The sequence below is a fragment of the Macaca nemestrina genome, unplaced genomic scaffold (genome assembly GCF_043159975.1).
Source record: "Macaca nemestrina isolate mMacNem1 unplaced genomic scaffold, mMacNem.hap1 Scaffold_77, whole genome shotgun sequence".
NCBI classification, from domain to species: domain Eukaryota; kingdom Metazoa; phylum Chordata; class Mammalia; order Primates; family Cercopithecidae; genus Macaca; species Macaca nemestrina.
Window position 1 is genome coordinate 205949 of NW_027257868.1, and position 13491 is coordinate 219439.

At 49.6% G+C, this 13491-nt stretch overlaps 2 protein-coding genes across 31 annotated transcripts in view; one reads left to right on the forward strand and one right to left on the reverse strand.

The window, feature by feature from the left end:
* Window positions 1-13491, forward strand: part of LOC139361630 (disco-interacting protein 2 homolog C-like) — a 137806-nt gene that overhangs the window by 111868 nt on the left and 12447 nt on the right. For 2 of the 10 annotated variants that reach the window (XR_011619212.1, XR_011619213.1), the window contains exon 1: window positions 11078-13383. The exons of the other annotated variants lie outside the window; for them this stretch is intronic. The gene's annotated coding sequence lies outside the window, so the exon portion shown is untranslated. Of the gene's footprint in view, window positions 1-11077; window positions 13384-13491 lie in introns of those variants that run through there. 10 annotated transcript variants of the gene reach the window in all.
* Window positions 1-13491, reverse strand: part of LOC139361629 (disco-interacting protein 2 homolog C-like) — a 156287-nt gene that overhangs the window by 29299 nt on the left and 113497 nt on the right. The gene's annotated exons all lie outside the window — the stretch shown is intronic.

Genomic DNA, 13491 nt, shown 5'->3' on the forward strand with positions numbered 1-13491 from the left:
CTGTGTTAACTTCGTTTGAATTTTCTTCCTGTTCTTTTGGAATAAGTGTTGATAGTTTGTGCTGCTTGTTCACCCCAGAGGCGAGGATGTCCTTTAGGCCTGGAGGAGCACAGCCCCTGCAGGGAGGTGCCGGACCTCTACCTCTCATGTCATCCGCAGCCCTCTCCACATGTCTGCTCTTCCCTCCTCGTGCCCATGGCTGGGGTCACGGGCCGCTCGCTCTGCTGTTTGAGATCCTCGGAAAAGGTGTTTGCCCTGAAGGGAGATTGGGGGTGTGCGGCTGATTTTAAGTAGGAGGAAATGATCGTAACAGAATGAGCAATGCCTAGCACTTAGTCTCAGGCTTGAGAAATTGTGTTTTAGAAGCAAGGTATCCCCAACTCCGGTTTCCTTCAAATTAAATCTTTTAAAGAGTCCACAAATATAAATAGTTAAAGCCTAAAACTATGCAACAGAGGGCCTAGAGCCGAAGCCACTGCCAACTCTGACTCCAAGACACCTCAGAAACTTGGTCCTCCTCCTCCTCAGAGAACCCCCCCTTCTGCTCCTCCTTCCACACTGCTCCTTCCACACTGCTCCCTCCACACTGCTCCCTCCACACTGCTCCCTCCACACTGCTCACTCCACACTCCTCCCTCCACACTCCTCCCTCCACACTCCTCCCTCCACATTCCTCTTCCGCCCCTCCCCTTCTTCCTTCCTTCCTCCCCTTCTTCCTTCCTTCCTCCCCTTCTTCCTTCCTTCCTCCCTTTCCTCCTCCCTCCTCTTCCTCCTCCCTCCTCTTCCTCCTCCCTCCTCTTCCTCATCTTCCCCCTCTTCCTCATCTTCCCCCTCTTCCCCGTCCTCCACCTCCTCCCCCTCCCTGTCCTTGGGCAACCTCCATGGAACTCTGGTTCAAAGTCACTGGTCTGTGGGGCCGCCCATTTGATAGACGAGTACGCTGGGGACCAGACACAAGTGACTGACTCAGACCAGCTCGCATGTCGTCTCCTGCCTCCTGTAACACCGGGTTGTCCCTAATGGATGAGAATCAATGATGCTGCTTCACTGGTCTCCAGGGAAAACAGGTTGATAACAGGTTATAAACATGGGAACGTTTTGGAAAAAGCGTCGTTCACTTGTCAGCTCCATCTCTCCTGCCCGGAAGATGTAGGGGAAACCTGCCTTCAGCCCACCCTCATCCCATAACAGGACGGAGGACAAAGGGGCAGAGACCCAGGTCCTGTCGGTGCCCTCAGGAAACCCCCCATTTCCTCCTCATGGTGGAAGTGGAAACCATCCCACTGGACTAGATTTTCCCGGGAAGCCCCTTCACCCCGAAAGCAAGGAATCTGGTTTGAGCACACACCATTCTCGGTGCCATGACTTTCTGCTGCTGAACCCTGCATACGTGGCCCATTGATCTTGCTAGTCCAGTGTTACTGGGTCCTGGGAGTTTCTGTGGGCTGATGGCAGGTGTTTACCATTGTGTTTAGAGGGGAGAACAGAACTTTATTTGTCGAAATCAGATGATAACCATTGCCATGTGATTCCTTGGGTTGGTTTGGGTGGGGGGTGCTCAATGCTTTTCCTGAGGGCTAAGTTCTAGTTTGAGACCGTCTCTCTTTGTCGCCCAAGCTGGAGTGCAGTGGTGCGATCTTGGCTCACTGCAACCTCCGCCTCCTGGCTTCAAGCAGTTCTCCCTGCCTCAGCCTCCCAAGTAGCTGGGATTATAGGTGTGTGCCACCACGCTTGGCTAATTACAAAAATGTTCAATATGGCCTGGGTTTTGCCATATTGGTCAGGCTGGTCTCGAACTCCTTGCCTTAAATGATCGGCCCACCTTGCCCTCCTAAAATACTGGGATTACAGGCTTCAGCCACTGTGCCCGGCCTGATCCTGACATCTTTTAAAGCTGCCTTCATGTACCAAAAGCCAGTCTATGTTTGAAAATCAGTCTTGAAGAGCCTAGGAGGAGAGGGATAAGCTTCAACTAGGTAAATAACTGTGCATATGTTAAAAATATGGGCCAAAATCTACCCCAAATGTTAACTCTTCTGCTTTGCGTATTATATCCATTTATAGTTATTTCAGTACTAAGATTTTTAAAGACTCTTTTGATAATTATGGACAAATTACTATTAAAACTCAGCTGCATTTGTAACACTTCAAAGAACTAATTGGATGACATCATTTTTCCCAGAGGCATTTTGGATTGTTACATAATTAATGTTTATCTCTTTGCCAGAAATATTTTTTTTCTTTTCCAGAACAGATACCTGAAAAGAAACTTACCTTTGCATTAAGTGTTATTTCACTGTGTGACAATCAATTTTTGAACGTGAGAACAAGATCATCATGTATTTTTGGGATAAATCTTGCTTAATAGTGATAATGCTAAGTGTTAAAATTATGCAACAATTTGTTTCTTTGAAAATTACTATTTGCCTTCTCCCCAGGTGGGAGCTGATGAGAACGTGGATGTAAAAATTAAATTGTATTTAGCTTGTATAAAAGAAGTTTAAAAAAAAAGCTTTTTTTTTTTGTTTTGTTTTGTGCTACTACTGAAGTTGCTTCGTTGTGGAAATGAGGTTATTGCAGGCACCTAGAATTTTATCTCCTTCACTTGTACAATGGGAAGAAATTCTCCAACAAGCACAGGAATCTGACTTTCTGATATTGAGACTCCTAGGCGTCAAGCCCCGTGGAAAGGTTGGTGATTACGTGAGCGTTGGCGTTGATGTGGGCACCCTCCAAGTTGGGTGCAGGGAGCAGGGAAGGGCAGAACAGGCCCCTCAGAAGCCATGAGAAAATCAAGTGTTGGCAGCAGCGGTGAGGGTTGATGTCAGGGGCCAGGAGGAGGTGGTGAAGGGAGCATGTGCCTCAAGGCAGCCCTGGAACCCGCGGTCCCTGCAGTGAGGTCTGATCTGCAGGGGACGTGGACGGCCACGTGGCGAGGCCCACGGACAGCCTGGACTTGGCTGCCTCAGAACTCTGGTGGACGTTGCAAACGGCCCCACAGGGTTGCAGTGCACATTCCTCGGACAGAGAGAAGACGCTTGGAACTGTTTTCGGCACGAAGCCAGCGCCCTGTGAACAGTGGCCACTGCTGTCGTGACTGAGTGCCGTCCAACTGGAGGCATTTGCTCTGCTCAGTTCACTTAATTGGGCTTAAGTGAACTTAATGGGGTTGCCCTGCCTTTAACAAGCTTGATGCATTGAACGAGGACTCAGTCAGTAAAGTACTCTGTAAATACGTTCTCCTGGCTAGAGTGAGCAAAGCCCAGGGAGAGAGTGGTTCCTCAGTATTAGACAGGTGTTTGTGGCGGGGCCAGCTGTGCGGCTGCCAGAGCGAATGTGACTAGGAAGCCTCTGTCCCCCCGGAGGTGGCCAGCGTAACTGTTACACGTGCCGTAGGTAGAAAGTGGGCACTGCTGGGAAACTTGCTCATGTTGCTGTTTTCTGATTGGAAATTCAAGGTTTCTGAGCATCCTACATCGAATTTGTACATTGCTGAGACTGTACACCTTTCAACACTTGTTTTTTCCTGCTTTTCGGATCCATACAACCTGGCATTTGGCCGTGGCTTCCAGGACAGGCTGGATGCAGAGTGAAGTCCTCTCCTCACTGTCAATCTTTGCAGATGTCTTTCTTGAGAGTCTCAGTTAGGTTTTTACTTAACTAGGCTTTTAAAGTTGCCATGCACATAACTCTACCAGTTACAATCGTGAGCTAACGTGGGTTTTTGGTTTTACTTTGATGAATGTTTAACATTTGCATGCTGGATGTGGGGGTGGAGGTCATTTATCTGCTTTTCATTTCCTTCTTGGTTATACTTAGTGACTTTTCAGGTAAGGTGTGGAAAGCCTGGTACAGGGTGAATTGCAGGCTGCAGTGTGGCGCGGTGGACGAGAGGCGCGGGCTGCAGTGTGCACAGTGGATGAGAGTGAAGCTATTTCCATCATCGAGGGAAACACACAAGAAACAATTTAAAAAACTGATCATCTAGCTTGAATGAGGTCCAACAAATTCAGTTTGCAAAGTTTAACTTCCAAGTTAACTTAGTAACTTTTCCCCTAAGTCATTAATTTAGTAGCTTATGTTTATTGCCTAAAGCATAATAGTCATAAATTCTAAAATGAATGACTAAACATGTAATAATTTAGGCATACAGCACCTGAAGGGAAAACTGCCAGTATGCTAAAATATTGGATACAGATGCTCAAAAAATATAATGTAGCATTCTTACAATGCATGTGCTTTTAGCATGTAACTTGGTGAGTAGTTTTGAGCTATATTTGTAGGAATGTGTATCTTGAATACTTTAGGACACCACTGGAGATGTGTGCTTGAGAGGTATAAATACTGAATGTTCTTCTCCCTTCCCTTAAAAAAAAAACATTAGCTCCCTTCATTTTTATTTTTATTTTTTGAAGTGGACTCTCGCTCTTGTTGCCCAGGCTGGAGTGCAGTGACGCAGTCTCGGCCCACTGCAACTTCCGCCTCCGGGGTTGAAATGATTCTCCTGCCTCAGCCTCCCCAGTAGTTGGGATTACAGGTACCCACCACCATGCCCCGCTAATTTTTGTATTTTTATTAGAGATGGGGTTTTGCCATAGTGTCCAGGCTGGTCTCAAACTCCTGACCTCAGGTGATCTGCCCACCTCGACCTCCCAAATTGCTGCGATTACAGGCGTGAGCCACTGCGCCTGGCCAGCTCCCTTCTATAATGATTTATACAGTTGTTTTTGCTTTTCGTTTTTTTGAGACGGTGTCTCACTCTGTCGCCCAAGCTGGAGTGCAGTGATGCAAATCTTGGCTGACTGCAGCCTTCACCTCCTGGGCTCAGGTGATCCTCCCACCTCAGCTTCCTGAGTTGCTGTGACTAGACACACGTCACCACGCCCAGCTTTATTATTATTATTATTATTATTTTTATTTTTGGTATTTTTAGTAGAGACAGGGTTTTGCCATGTTTTCCAGGCTGGTCTCGAGCTCCTGGGCTCAAGCAATCTCCTGGCCTCAACCTCCGAAACTGCTGGGATTACAGGCGTGAGCACCACATTTGGCCCATTTTTTTTTTTTCTTCCAGGATTAGGAGTCGACTTTCAGAAAATCCTTCAACCTTGCAAGCTTAATTTTCCATAAAAGTATTCCTCTAGGATAAAAACAAGACACAAAGAAGTACGTGTGGACTGCAGTTAAAAATTTTCAACACAACTTAGCTTAGGAAAGTTGACATTTACAAAGAGCAGGAGGCCCGTTCAGTGCCTTCTGGGCACTGGGAATGGCGGTCTGTGGGCGACCCTAACATGTGCGGCGTCCTGAGACGTGATCGTGGTGTTCACGCTTTTACCGAGGGCTTCCCGGGAGTACCAGAGGCTGTTCTTCTGCAGTCGGCCAGCCAGGCAGCAGCTGCTGGAGAAGGAACAAATAGCAAAAGACAGATGTACACGGTGTTATTGTGGCAGAGAGGTTAAAACCAGGGTCACTTTGTTCTTACAGTTTTAAAAAACTAATAATGAAGTCCTTAAATATGTTCAGGATTTCAAAGCAGTTGTTGGTGTGTCTGTGTCTCTAGCTCCCGTTCGGGTGCTTCCTGCGAAGAGAGCTCAGAGACGCCACCTTTCCTTGATGAGGTGACAGTGTCTGGAGAGGTGTGAACCCTGTGGTAGGGGGGGTGAGTGACCTGGGGGGAGGCTGGGTCAGTGTGGGGATCCAACCCCACTCCACATTCCTGTAGGGAATCCACAGTTCTAAGTCTTTATGATAGGGGTAAAATGAACCTGGAAGAGGTGTTATTTTTTAAGAAGTAAGTGCCATGCTCTTTTTTCCTCATACTTTTCCGTGTTTAAGCAGCATTGAAGGATAAGGCACTAGTAGCATGTTGTTTTGGAAACAATGTTGTTGGTTATTTTACATTGAATATGGTACTAAGGTTGCCTGGTAACAGAAGTTTTTCTTTAACAACATGGGACTCTGTTGAATCTGTTGCCCCATTGGCTGAGCCGTCTGAAATCAGTGCAGTAGCAGCTGAAGAGGCCTCTTCCCCTTGGAGGAAGCCGCTGGATTGGCAGGAGGCACCGCCCTTGATTGAGGGAGTGAGGCTGGTTTGCAGGGACCCCACGTGGCCCCTGCGGCTCTCTCCTGCCCCCTGCTGGCTGGCCAAGCAGCTTCGCGACAGTGTGCTCAGTGTGAATGTTTACTGGGGCAGGCCAAGGCTTTTGTTCCAGAAACACTGACTTCAGAAATGGCCGGCCGTGTGTGTTGAGTATGGCAAGAAAGACTTAAGTGTGGCTTAAACCTCTTGAACAAAGCAAGTTGATGTTTCAAATGCATCTCGAAGGCTAATGACTTTGCTATGGTCAATATTCAGGAGAAAAGAGGGTTTGATGAAATAGAAAGACAGGAGTGGCAAGTGACGTGCTTGTGCCCCGTATGGCTAAGCGATGTCCTGGCCGTTCCACACCACGGCCTCTGAGCAGCCAGCCTGCAGATAGTGGCTCAATTTAGATATCCCTGATCTCTACAGAGCTTTGATCAGGTAGCCCAGGAGCAGATAGACACAAACGCTGACTGGAAACCCTGGCACACGGAGGCACTGGAAACAGCAAGCTGCTATTAACATCATAGTGAGAGGCAATCGCCTGATCTCTTAGAGGTTCAGCTTCTTTTGCTTCTAGACGTTCATCTGCGTTACAATACAGTTTTGCTCAGTTTATCCCCATTACTCCGCTGTCTTCGCTGTTAAAGTCTCAGCCAGCACTTAGCTCTGACACTCCAGGAATTTGACTGTGTGGCTGACCAGGGCTACCTGGCATGGCTGTAAAGCAGGCGAGAGCTTTCCGGAAGGCAGTGACGAGAACCCGAGGCAGGAAAGAGCATTGCTGGTCCACATACGGCAGTGCACCTGCAGCAGAGCATGTACGTGCACGTTCAGGCTAAACCGGTGTAGGAGAGAAGAAAACCACCTATGATTAGTCACTTAAAATGCCACACACCCAACCCTTGAGACCCTAGCACATAGAGCAGTAGTGGTCTTGGAGATGGCAGGTGTGCTGAAGTCTGATTTTCTCACTTAGCTTTTCCAGCAGCGTTTTCCTCATCTCTAAGCTGGGGCTAACAACTGCCACGCGTAGATTTGTGCATGGAACCGTGCGTGTAAAGTGGGGTAGCCCCCAGGACCTAGGAAGGACTCGTGGTCAGTGTCGGTGGTCATGCGTGCTGTACGGGTCCCCCAGGAAGATGATTGCTACAGATAACTCCCTCCGTTCAATGTCACTGAATGTAAAAGGTGGGAGCTTGGCTTCTGATGTGTCTGGTTTGCTGCAGGCCGCGCTGCACCCCGTGGTTTCTGAGCCCTGGGCTGAAGTACGCCCTGCTGCATCGCCTGTGCCGCTTTTGCTGTGCAACGAGAGCTCCTGCCCTGGGAAACTTCCTCGCGCCTGACGAGCACCACAGGCTGCAGCAAGACCTGTCGGAAGCGTGGGCTGGGAGGAGCCCGCCGTGGCCCTGTCCTCTCCAGGCTAGGAGCGACTTTGTGGGGTTTGTCGGCCCTTCTCTCAGGTGTCCTGTGTCTCATGGATTAGCTGGCGAGCCCTGTCAGATGCCTCTCTCCTGTCTGGTGGCGCACTCTCTAAAACGCTGCCTGCCACCCGGATCTCCTGGCGCAGAGTGAGGCCACATCTGCAGACCTTACCGCACAGAGTCCGAAGGCATTCGGCAAGAAGGGGAGTGGGCTGCATGTGAGTTCTCACTGGAGAAACCGGTTCTGCTCCCTACTCTGCTTTTGGGGTGCCAGATGTTCAGACCTGCTGTGTCTATCGGGCGCCATGGCAGGGTGGTGGGAGTGGGGGCGGGGAGAAGCGCGGATGGATCCAGGAAAGGACTTAGTTGAATGCCAGCTGTCCACATATTTGTTGCTGGTCTTGGGCAAGCTCCATAGTTTCTCTGGGCTTCTGTTTGATTGTAAGACTAGGACGCCGCCCTAGTCTGAAGATGTCGGTGTGTGCGGGAATGCCTGGCGCAGTCACCATGGGTTTTCCTTCAGCCTCCTCCGTGCCCCTCCCTGGGTCAATCAGTATCCATGCGTGCCACAAGTAAATTACAGTCCCTCCGAAAAACCAGTTGACCCGAGTTTTATGGTCAAGCATGGTGAGTGTCCTTGCCAGGAAATGCCACTAGATGTCTCGGGCCTGCTCCTCTATGTCCACAGCAATCCCCGGAACAGGCTGGTTCAGGACGTGGGAGGTGGGAGTCGGTGTTGCACCTAGGACAGGCTGAAGTCAAAGGCTCATTTCCTCTGTGAGGGGTGATCAGGATGACACATCAAGAGGAGCCCCATGGCTGACCCTGGAGGTGGACGGTCGGGTCGGATTGGCCGCCTTCCAGCAGGTATTTCGAGTGATGCCTTCCCTGGGTCACGCAGCCCTGATCTGTAGGGCACAACTTCCCAGCTCCAGCCAATCTGGTCTTGCCGTCTCCTTCCAAGAAGGTAGGTGTGGCGCAGTTGCCTTTAAGCGGCTCCTTCTGGACGCCGCAGGGCGGCAGCAAGCAAGCATGGGCTCCTTTTTTATTAGGTTGACCAAAATACGCGGGGCCAGCTTTGCACGATCCCATTCAGCATCACACGTGTGCATCGGCCACTCAGCTGTCCATCTGCCACAGACAGGCTTGGACAGGACCATTGAGTGGCCTTTACGGCAAAGAGCCTAAAGGGCTCACAGGAAACCTGGACCCAGCGCAATGGTAACAGCACAGCAATACCTGTCATTGATCAAGGGGTATTCTGGGCCGGTCGCGGTGTTAAGTGATCGAGTTCGGTTAGCACTCTTAGAATTAACCCTCTTTTGCCTATCAGGAAATAGAGGATGGAGGGCATTAACGCCAGGGAGCAGGGAGTAAGGGGACACACAGAGGGGCTGAGGGGCTGGGTGCTCTGAGCCCACGGATCCGCCCCCAGGCCCCGGCTGCACGGGCACCAGGGCTGCTGCTCTGGAGGGGGTGAGGAGCTCTGGGGAAAAGATGGAGCCTGACGTGGGTAAGATTTGGATATTTTCAGAAGAGATTTTCAGCCTGGAATGAGGGTGTAAGTGACTGAATCAGAGTGATGCGCCAGATAGCCCGGCTGCGGGAGCTCCCCTGTGAGGTGAGGGAGGAAGGTCTTGGGGGCGCCTGGCTGAGCAGAGGCACTGGGTCGCCAGGAGCCGCCGCGGGTTTGGAAAGGGGGAGAAACGCAGCGCCCTGCACTGCAAGGGCACCGAGACGTGGTTGTGGTTCTTCCTGACTATGACAGGCACAAATGGTGCTGATGGTGGAATGCACGGAGTCTGCCTTCAGAGAACTCCTTGTGTCTTTTAAAACCTGGGCCTCTCATTTAAACTTGGTGGCCTCAGGTGAATGATCAGAAACAGTTTCTGTTGAGGTTGCAGAGATTGTGCGTGGCGTCTGCTTGTGCACAGCCTCTGACTGTGTATAGTCTCTGATTGTGGCCTCTGGCCTCTTTGTGGCCTCTGATTGTGTGGTCTCTGTGTGTGGTCTCAGTGCAGCCTCTGATTGTGTGTGGTCTCTGATTGTGCGCGACCTCTGATTGTGAACGGCCTCTGATTGTGGGTTGTGTGTTTCCCGGGATTAAGTAGATGAGCCTCGTGCTGGGGCAGATGTACCTTGTGTTGGGCATGTGGAGGAGGAAGAAGTTTAACCCATCCCCTCTTTGAGAATGGCAGGGCAGTAACAAAGGTGGTTGATTTATACATGGCCATCCTCGTGAGGTGAGGACCTGAAAGGTTTACTGCTTTCCTGGAAAACTGCTCTGGGCATCACCATCACTGATCATGGACAGCAGCTCAGAAGCCCGTTTAAGGTGCAGGGAGGGACTGGCGCTGGTCCTGTCTGTGCCCAGGCTGCTGGTCACACCGACGGCCAGGGGATGGCTGCCTTTGCACGAAGTTGGGGTCAGAGTTAATTTGGGCAGTGTCGGCTTTGATTTAGGTCAAGATTGGTCAGTCGTCCTAAAATACTAGCCATGAAAGCTTTCATAGATTGTAGTTCTTTGGGAGGTTTCTATGCGGTTTTTAAAGCATAGGGCCCATGGCCAGTGTTGAATTACATTTTGTTCAGTGTAACTGACAGGACACTGGACCTTGAGTCCCAGGCCTGCCACCGGGTTCAGGGAGCTTCAGAGAGGGAGATGTTTGTGCTCAAGTTTTCACCGATGGGATGGGACATGGGCATGGGGCTGGAATGCTCTAACCTTCAATCTTCAGTCATCGGTATCACCTGTGCACACGCATATCGTTTTCAAAGATGGACGAGCTTTTGGGAAATATCTGAAGACTTTTCCAGTTTTGAAAGAAGCCGGGATGACACTGGAAACGTCAGGTGTCTTGGCTGCTGATCAGGTCTATCACTACGCACATGGTCCCTAACCTGGCACACCTCTGATCCCACACAGTGGATGACCAGGTCCGTAACCTCAAAAGCTTCTGATTGGGCGCAGGTGGTGACTAGGTCTGTAACCTTGCCTGGCTCTGATTGGACACAGCAGGTAACCAGGTCCCTAACCCTCGCACACCTCTGATCATGCACAGCGGGTGACGAGGTCCATAACCTCACACTTCTGTGCACAGCAGGTGACCAGGTCCCTAATCTCAAAAGCTTCTGATTGGGTGCAGCTGGTGACTAGGTCTGTAACCTCGCGTGGCTCTGATTGTGCAGAGCTGGTGACCAGGTCACTAACCACACACACCTCTATTCGTACACAGCGGGTGACCGGGTCCATCACCTCACACCTCTGATTGTGCATAGTGGGTGACCAGGTCTGGAACCTTGCATACCTCTGATCGTGCACAACGGATGACCAGGTCCATGACCTGACGCCTCTCTGCACAGTTGGTGACCAGGTCCGTAACCTCACACCTCTGATCGTGCACAGCTGGTGGGCACAGGACCCACTTCAGTGAGGGGCTGACTTCCCAGGTGTGAAGGGGGAATGCTGTGTGGTTCGCTAAGCTCCTCCATGCTTTGGGGTCTCCAGGCTGTGGGCAGCAAGTAGGAGGTTGTCCCAGGAGGATGCTGTGTGTTGGGGATGGGAGGCAGCTGCAGGGTGGAAGTACGATGTTGTCGTAGGGGGCCACTGTGGGGGGGTGGCACGGGAGGCAACTGCAAGTTGGAAGTAGGATGTTGTCCCAGGAGGCTGCTGTGTGTGGGGGAGGGAGGAGGCAACTGCAGGGTGGTGTGGTGGTCCCCGTGCCACTGATTTCAGGTTAAAATAGAATGTGGACCTCTTTTTACAATAGTTAATTACTCCGCTAGTTTGTGTTGCTGTCTCTTGCTGTGCAGTCCACAGTCTGACAACTCTGTGGTCCCCATGTTTCCCTCCTGCTCGTGTTACCCAATCCTGTGGGTCAGATGTGAGGAAACCACTCTCTACTCCTCATCTGGAGTGGCCTCGTGCTGGGTGTGCTGGTCTCCTTGTGGGCTAAAGTGTTCTTCTGTTACTGTTTTCTCTGTTTTTTGACTAAATTTAGCAGACTTGTGTATGGTGCAAACATTTTTAAGAATGTCTTTTGCCTTTATGGAAAAAACGCCTGCATTGCTTTAAAATGAACCTTTCCTGTGTCTCTATCCTTCCTCAGATTGCTCTGTGTTAGAAACTCGGTGGTGTGTGTGCTTCATGGCCTCATTCCATCAAGCACTGTAACCTCTGATGGCAAAAGTGACTGCACTCAAGGCAAAAAACTTTGCAAATGTTGAAAAGAATGAGCAAAAACAATATATTGTTCTCTTGTCATCCTGAAATGGCTACTCTTAATATTTTGATGTAGTTCTTTCCATTCTTTTTAAGTAAAGTTGCTTCTAACACAAGCACTTTGATTATATTGATCAAATTATATTCAGGAAATAAGGAGAAAGTAAAAAGAATATCCAGTTTGGGGCAAAAAGGAAGACGACATGGAAAGAGGCTGTAAAACTCCCTGCAACTTGAAAAGCTGGGTTGTGGTGGATGTGGTTTTGTTTTTACTGTGAGAGACCACAGGATTCTTCTTGGCACTGAAGGGCAATAAGATAATACCCTGTGTGTGTTCTGGTGGCTGTATAAACCGAGCCGCATGTCCTCTTTCGAAGCAGAGAAAGCATGAGGTTTGAGGTAGTGGTTTGGTAACTCTTTGAAAGTCTGTTTGTAGGACTGCACTGCAGAGATTAGGTCAGTCTGAATTAGAATCGAATGATCTGTTCAGGCCTTGGGAGCTTTCTACACCGGGTGTACGCCTGTTCTGGATGTGGTGTAGAAGGAACAGGACTGGGAGGGTTTCTTGCTTCTCAGTCATAGAAATGCCTGCAATTATCACTGTTTGTTGTGTTTCGGGAAGCTATTTCAGGAAGGAAGTGTCCGTTCCAAGGCTGCTGGTTGGCCTTTCATCACCCTGGGGGTCTTGGTGTGGGTCACTGGAGCCGTGACTGCTCACGAGTGGAGCTCTGTCTCTCTCGCTGCCGCGCTGGTAGACAGCTAGTCACCAACACAGTGTGTGTCCCAGTGGCCTTTGAGAAGAATTCTCTACATCATTTTTATACAAGGTCCTTTTTCCTTTCAATGTCAACATCGTGCCTTCTAGCCAAGCGATATGTTCTTGCAGAAACAGGAAGTGTGGCCCAAGTGAGAAATGAGGGAATTGATCCATAACTGCTATCAGTTTTTATAGAGTTGAGCCATTGTAATTTATACACAAACATGTTAAATCTGTAGAAGTGAGTCACGGTGGCAGACCCTCACAAATGCCGAATGTCTACGTGGGACCTCTCTTCTATCGGGTCCACATCACAAGAAGAAAAGTCGCTCAAATGCAGCACGGAGTTGACGTGAATCTCTGAAAACTCCATGAATCAGAGTGACTGCTTTCCCAATTGCTGGTCTCCCCATTTGAGGTTGTGAGATTCCCGTTCTGAAGCTCCTTCAATTTCCCAGCATCCATTTCACTCCTTCATGGAGATAACAGACTCACACTGATACCTTGTTCTCAGATTTTCTAATTAGAAAAAGCACATATTTCACAAGAATTGTCCAACAAACTCACTCCTTAGCCTGGGGTAAGCCACATACCTCTTTTCTCTTTAAAATACTCACCTTTCAGAACTCTTGGTAAATTATTTAAGAATAGGAAGGTACCATGACTTTGGCCACAAGCAGTATTATGTATAATGTGCAAGTGAGTGCCTTGAGAGCCATGGTTGCTAAAAACAAATTTTCTCAGAAGAGAAAAATGTAAGCAGTTCTTTACATGATCGTTAATTTTGTTTTGCCTAAATAACATCTTGTCGTTGTACAGGGATACAGGACGTTGCTGAGTATTGACGGGGGCGAGTGGGTCCTGCTGCCCCACTGTGTGATCCTGAATATCGACAGGGGTGAGTGGGTCCTGCTGCCCCACTGTGTGTGACAAGCCCTTTGTTTCTGGCCCGGAAATGTGCCGGCTCCATCAGTGCATTGGGCTGGTGTTGGCTCCCTTTGTTAGT